Raw genomic sequence first — 6,671 nt, 5'->3', positions numbered from 1 at the left:
CAACCCACAGAACTTTGAAGGATCCTGGTGCCAACTTTCTGGATTCAGACACCACAGCACCCCTCCAGAGGTCTTGTGTCATTCCCTGAGAGAATGGATCTGACCGGGGGCACGATGCCGAGCTTAATATTTTGCATTGCAACATTTACGGCTGGTCAGTTTTTTTTTCGACAGTTCTTTTACAATTTGTCCCCCCATCCAAACTGCCAAGTGCTCCAGAACAGAGAAACCACCAAATCTTCTGCTTTTATAGAGATCCAGGGGTTGGCCTTCTTTATAACTCATTTATCTTGATCAATTGTGCATCAAAGTGCACCTCTTTAGTAACCCCTGGCTGTTAACTGCTGTTCTGAATATGGATGTGGGAAGGGTGTGCAGAATGTTTTCCACCTGGTTCTGAATATTGGTGTTATAGTGTTTTGTGTTTTTTTTATTACATTGTTTGTTTTTAGGAGTGACTGGATTTCAGAATCTGTTGCATTTTATCATCACCTTGCTATAATTGTGGCTCTCAAACATCTATAAGTCAACAGTCTCGTGAGTGTATAGTAAATGAGGATTTTTTTAAAAAAAACACATTTTTAAAACGGAGCTCTATACATGTACAAATTAATGTCTGAGGTGAGCTGTATTTGCTGCAAAATTCTTTTACAGTATGTAGATGTTCAAGTCAAACCAGGATTTTTTATTGTATTGAATAACAGTAAAAACTTCCTTTATTTCTCTATATAATACCTGCTACACTAATGCACTTATCCCAGTGTTTCACTAGTGCTTGGACACCAGATTAGGAAGTTTTCTCGGTATGTTTGAGCCATGATCAGATTGAATGTTTCATGTCTGAAATGCTGGCCTCCCATAAACTCCTTTAATAGCCCCTTCAAACCAGGCTATTTCTTTTTTTATTATTAAATGATCACCAAAGATGTTCTGGTTTTGCAGAATAATGCACAACTTTACAGCCCACTTCAGTTCTGACCTCACTCCAAGCCATTTCCACATCTCTGGACTGTTAAGGGAGTTCCTGGGAGGCCAGCGTTTCACACATGATGCATGGAGCTGGCATACTGAGAAATCTTCTTATCTTGATGGTTCCAAAGCACTAGTGAAACACTGGGATAAATGCATTAGTGTAGCAGGGGATTATTTTATTCTGCACAATTAAAATTTTTACTTAAACCCCCTTTGGATTTCTTGTGTGCACTGGAATGTCTCTCACACATCTTAAGCAGTTCTGCAAATCCTCAATATTTTTTTAAAAATAAATATACAATCATTGGTGCTTGTCCTTAAGTATATTAATAATAAACCCAAATAAATCCAAAAAAATAATCAAAAACCTTTTTTTTTCACTTTTAATTTTGTCATTTCTGAGCTCAGAAACCAAAAGTGTACCAGTGTATCATACAACGCTCTTGCATGAAGATTGTAGATTTTGTGTGCTGTGATGTCACTATGCACAAATAGGTGGGGCTTATTTAATGAAGAAGCCTTTTGGCACAAATGTTAATCTTGTTTATGAAAATCAGACATTATCTGTATACTGCATGTAGAATCTCCCCCCCCCCCAAAAAAAAAATATGTAAATCAAATTCATTTAAATAAATTAATAATAAACACTGCTCATCCCAGGACACTCATTGAGTTTCCTCATACTGAAGATCGTTTAAACACGCGTTACACTTCTATACCTGTAGCGTAATGATTTATAACACACTATCCGGTCTCACCCAGAAGTTCCTTTTGAGTCTGTTTTTTTTTTCTCTAGGTTTCCTATTCTCCTTTTTTTTTCCCCCTTTTCACCTTGTTCCTTAAAGCTTTGTGATCATGTCTACTGTTGAAATCACTATCAATAAAACTGCTTTTATTTTTTTCCTGTTAGAATATTTTTAATGTGTAAACTCTTACATTCTCCCGCACACACACACTGCTTACTGCTTGTCATCAGATCAAACAAGCAGCGAGTGTGTTTCTGTATTAGTCGTCCCATTTGTAATTGTCACATTGACACACCGAGTTTGACTCAAGGGAGCATGACAACAGAATACAGTAACGTATAGGGAAATAACCGTGTGTCATGTCGTGGTGGAAGCAGTCGTAGTAACAAGTAAAAATCCTAGGAAGAGGATGTGTGCATTTTTCCCCCATGATTATTTGTTAATCCCATGATTTATTTATTTTAAGATCAAATCAGTCGAATGTGATTTCTGTAACCGTCATGTTCATTGCGTTTCTGAGTCTTGTACTTTAACTACAGGTTGGCCCCAATGACTGGATATCTCGCTTTAATCTATTAAAAGTATAAATTGCAGCAAAACCTCAAATTGACGGCATCTGCCTTTATTTACGTTTACAGGCCGCTGAACATTTCTTAATGTATCGTAACTGATGTTCAACACAGATATGATTTTACTGACTTCAGTTTAGCACAAATATAAAAGCACAAAGAGTTCTGCTTCTAGTCCATCTTCTATTGTTAGATTAGAAAATATCCTGGGTCTAAAATACAAGCTGAAATGTCTGTAAATCCAGACTTCTGGGCCGCCCTGTATACGGTCTTTATCCAGTTTAAAACCGTCTGTGTTCACTTTTTGTTGTATTTGTGAAAGCAATAAACCCTCTTTTATTACTATCTGTCTCTTGCTCTTATGATTCTTTAGTCGCCTGATTTCAGTATTTTACAGACTCCCCAAAATATACTGTTTTTGTATTTAAAGGTGCTGTAGATATCATTTTACAAGATTAAGCATAAAGAGCTGAGTAAGACCTCACTGGTGTGTGTGTTTTTAACATTTAAATCTGCTCATGACAATGCAGTGATTCAACTACTGGAGTTAGAATACTGCACTTAATAGAGTTAATATTAGAAAGGATTGTCATGGCAGCATGTTGGCGCACATTCTACTGTACTACCCTACAAAGATCCAAAATATCCATGTCATGATTTATGAAAGCGGTCACAAGTGCAGTCGTTGTATTATTCTCTTTATAATTATTTCTAACAAGTACAGTTCATGTATTCATATTCATGTTAGGAGGTTGCGGAGTGTGTCTCCGTAAAATGACTGACAGGACCATTATGTAAATACTAACATACATTCTGGATCATAAGGCAGTTTTTTAAGAGGTTTTCATAGATCACAGCTTAAATCAGCATTTTTTTTGTCGCATTCAAATTTTTTTCATAATTATCTATATTCACATTTATATTATTATTATTATTATTAAATGACTTGCATGTGACAATCCACATAAAAAACTATTATTTTACAGCTTATCCATATTCATATAATAATTATTGTTATAACCTTAATATATAATTTAATAATAATATGAATGACTATAAATATATAATTAGGAAAATAAATAGGATATGATTTAAATAAAATGCTGGTTATGTAAAATGCAATAGTCATAATAATAAAAATAATAATAATAATAATAATAATATAGGACTATTGCATTTTACATAACCAGCATTTTATTTAAATCATATGTTTATTTTCCTAATTATATTATATTTATAGTCATTCATATTATTATTAAATGTATTCACATTTTATTTATTTTTCAGCTTATTCATGTTCTAATTATTCTTATTATTATTAAACGACTATAGCACCTTTAAAGAGTAAACCTATAGACCCTGATCTAGTTTCTAGTAATTTGTAATTTATTGCCAAAATGTACTGCACATATATGATATTTAAACATTTTACAGAGAGGCGTCTTTATCTGTGAAATATAAAACCCATGTTTCATTGAGGAACACATTCTACCTAGTGTCATTATTTAATTATGTACAAAAATATTCTAGGAATTATTGTACAAATTGAAGTACGAACTGTCCAAAGACTTAGAAGGCCATATTCAATAACTCGGAGTGATACTAAGAGCCTGAGGAATCATTTTTACACACCACAGAGAGCTGTAATCAAAGCTAAAGGTCAAATGAAATATGATATTGTGTGATGTTACTGTTATTAATATTTGGCCAGGAAGTGTATCAAATATTATACCTGTTGACATAAATGCATTTATGTGTCTGTTGTATCCTGTATGAATATAACTTCATATTCTTATGTTTAGTGGAGTAGTTTGGTGTGTGAGAAGAGGTCAGAGAAGATTTTCAAGGTTTCATGATAAATATGTAAGAGAAACATAGCGATTGCAATGATGTGGGAGGTCACAGTGTGTACCGCCATCTCCCTGTTTCCTGTTCTGAACTCCAATGCCAGTCTAAAAATACTAAAATGGCTGCATGTCCTCATTAAAAAACCACACATGACACCCTACATACAGTGTCTAGTGACGTTTCATAATTATGCCTTCCCAGATCATATAAAATGATTGGTACTTGGCAGGCGAGCCATCCTGAAGCAGGAACATTTGACCAAAGGACCATTTAGTCATTGCGTATGATAAATCAACTACCTTGGTGCCTCAGTCTTCTACAAGTTTTATAAATATGAAGCACAGAGCGGTCCGTAAATCAGCTTACATTTTAAGGTTTAACAGTGCCTCACACTGGACGTCAGCACGACTGCAGAAACAACAGTGTGATGTTTACAAATTTCTACTGGTCCAGAATTAGAATTTAATTCTAATTCTAAAAGTAATAGGAAACAAGTGGGTTATTTTTAATATGAATAAATTCATTTGTGTACTATCAACACATTTTATGCCTCAGAGATCTTCTTTATATTATTATTATTATAAGTAGTAGTAGCAGCATTAATTGTATAATAATAATTTATTTACTTACTTAGAATATTTAATATTAAATACTTATAACTATTAATAATAAATAATAAAATTATTTAGATGCAAGCAACAATGAGCGGGCCCAAGCACCTTGCACCATAGTGCTGATATCTAATAGTGCTGATGTTATAGTGGGCCTGATGTTATAGTGTTCTTATAGTGATTATTGTTTGTTTCCAGCATCTGGGGCTTTTGCGGGGTCTTAACATGCTCAAAAAGTCATATTTTGCTGCATAGCTTATACACACTTGCACATATGCATGCAAACCTGGTACACATTTAAAACTTATTGAGCTGAACAACTTTCAACAGGAAGTTGGTTATTTTGGGTTGCTTGCAAAACACACCCAATAGATTTTGATATACTCCTCATAGGGGTTTCATACCATCGCCACCAAACCAGGCCTATGTGATCTCAAGATATTGAGAATGCAGAATTGCAGAGAGATTTACACAATCAAAAGAATTATTTAAGTTTGTATGAGATGTGAACGTGTATTAACCAAAATAATAAGATTGTTTCTGATGAGCTAACCGAAGAACACTGCGACAGTAGCAAGGAAAAACTCCCTAAGATGGTAATTGGAAAAAACCTTGAGAGGAACCAGACTCAACAGGGAACCCATCCTCATTTGGGTGAAACAGATAGCAAGGATTGATCCTCAGTCATACTGTGTGAGACTACAAGTTAAGTATAACAGGAGATGTGTTTAAATTAAAATTAAGCCTAGTTCGTTCTTGGAGGCTCAGGTAGACTGAAATGATGTCATAATCATACCGGTACTGGTATTGGTATTGATACTGTATGCCCACTTTAAATACATGTGCCTACTGTGCTCATATGATAATTATTGTGCAATTATTGCTGCTGCTGCCAAAACTACTACTATAAAAATTTTTACAATAATAATAATAATAATTAAATAAAGTAAATTAAAAGTATATTATTATTAGTAGTAGTAGTAATAGTAGTAGAAGTAGTAAATTATTTTTAATTTACGTAATTATTATAATTATAATAATTATTATTATTTTAGTAGTAGTACTTATTTTTCATGATTATTATTAAAAATTATTACTTTATGTACGATAATGAATTACTTTTTTAATTATTATTTTTATTATTATTATTATTATTATTTGTAGTAGGGGGAGTAAATAATAATTAATAAAAATTATGTAAATTATGTAAGTTATTATTATTATTATTATTATTATTATTATCAATTATTTATACATACTTTAATTTGAAATTTGCATCATTATTATTAGTAGTAGTAGTGGTAGAAGTAGTAAATAATATTTTTTATTTATTTACATAAATTATTATTATTAGTAGTAGTAGAAGGTGTAGTAGTAAAAGTATTAGTAGTAAATAATCGTTCCTTTTTTATTTAATTACCTAAATTATTATTATTATTATTATTATTAAGTTATTTACTTACTTAAATTTGTAATATTATTAGTAGTCGTTGTAGTAGTTTTAGTAGTAATAGTTATTATTTTTAAATTACTTTAATAATAATAATAATAATAATAATAATGTTACTTACTTAAATTATTATTATTTTTCACAGTAGTAGTAGTAATACTGTAAAATGAATTACACAATAATAATGATAATAACTTACATTATTATATCTACAATTATCATTATTATTATTATTTTGGTAAACCCGTGTCAGTGACCTGTTTATGAGATGTACACGCAGTTACAGGGGTGTGTGCCAATCCACTCCGTTATCCCTCTCTAGGCGGCCTACACACACGCACACACACACACACACACACAAACACGCGCGCGCAAGCACGCATTCAATTTGCACTAAGTGTGTGTGTGATGAGACGCGGCCCCGGGTCCTCCCCCTCCCACCCTCCCTCTGTGTGTGTGTGTGTGTGTGTGTCAG

Source organism: Clarias gariepinus, chromosome 4 (genome assembly GCF_024256425.1).
Source record: "Clarias gariepinus isolate MV-2021 ecotype Netherlands chromosome 4, CGAR_prim_01v2, whole genome shotgun sequence".
Lineage (NCBI taxonomy): Eukaryota > Metazoa > Chordata > Actinopteri > Siluriformes > Clariidae > Clarias > Clarias gariepinus.
The sequence above is the reverse complement of the archived record's forward strand: the minus strand, read 5'-3'. Positions refer to the sequence as shown.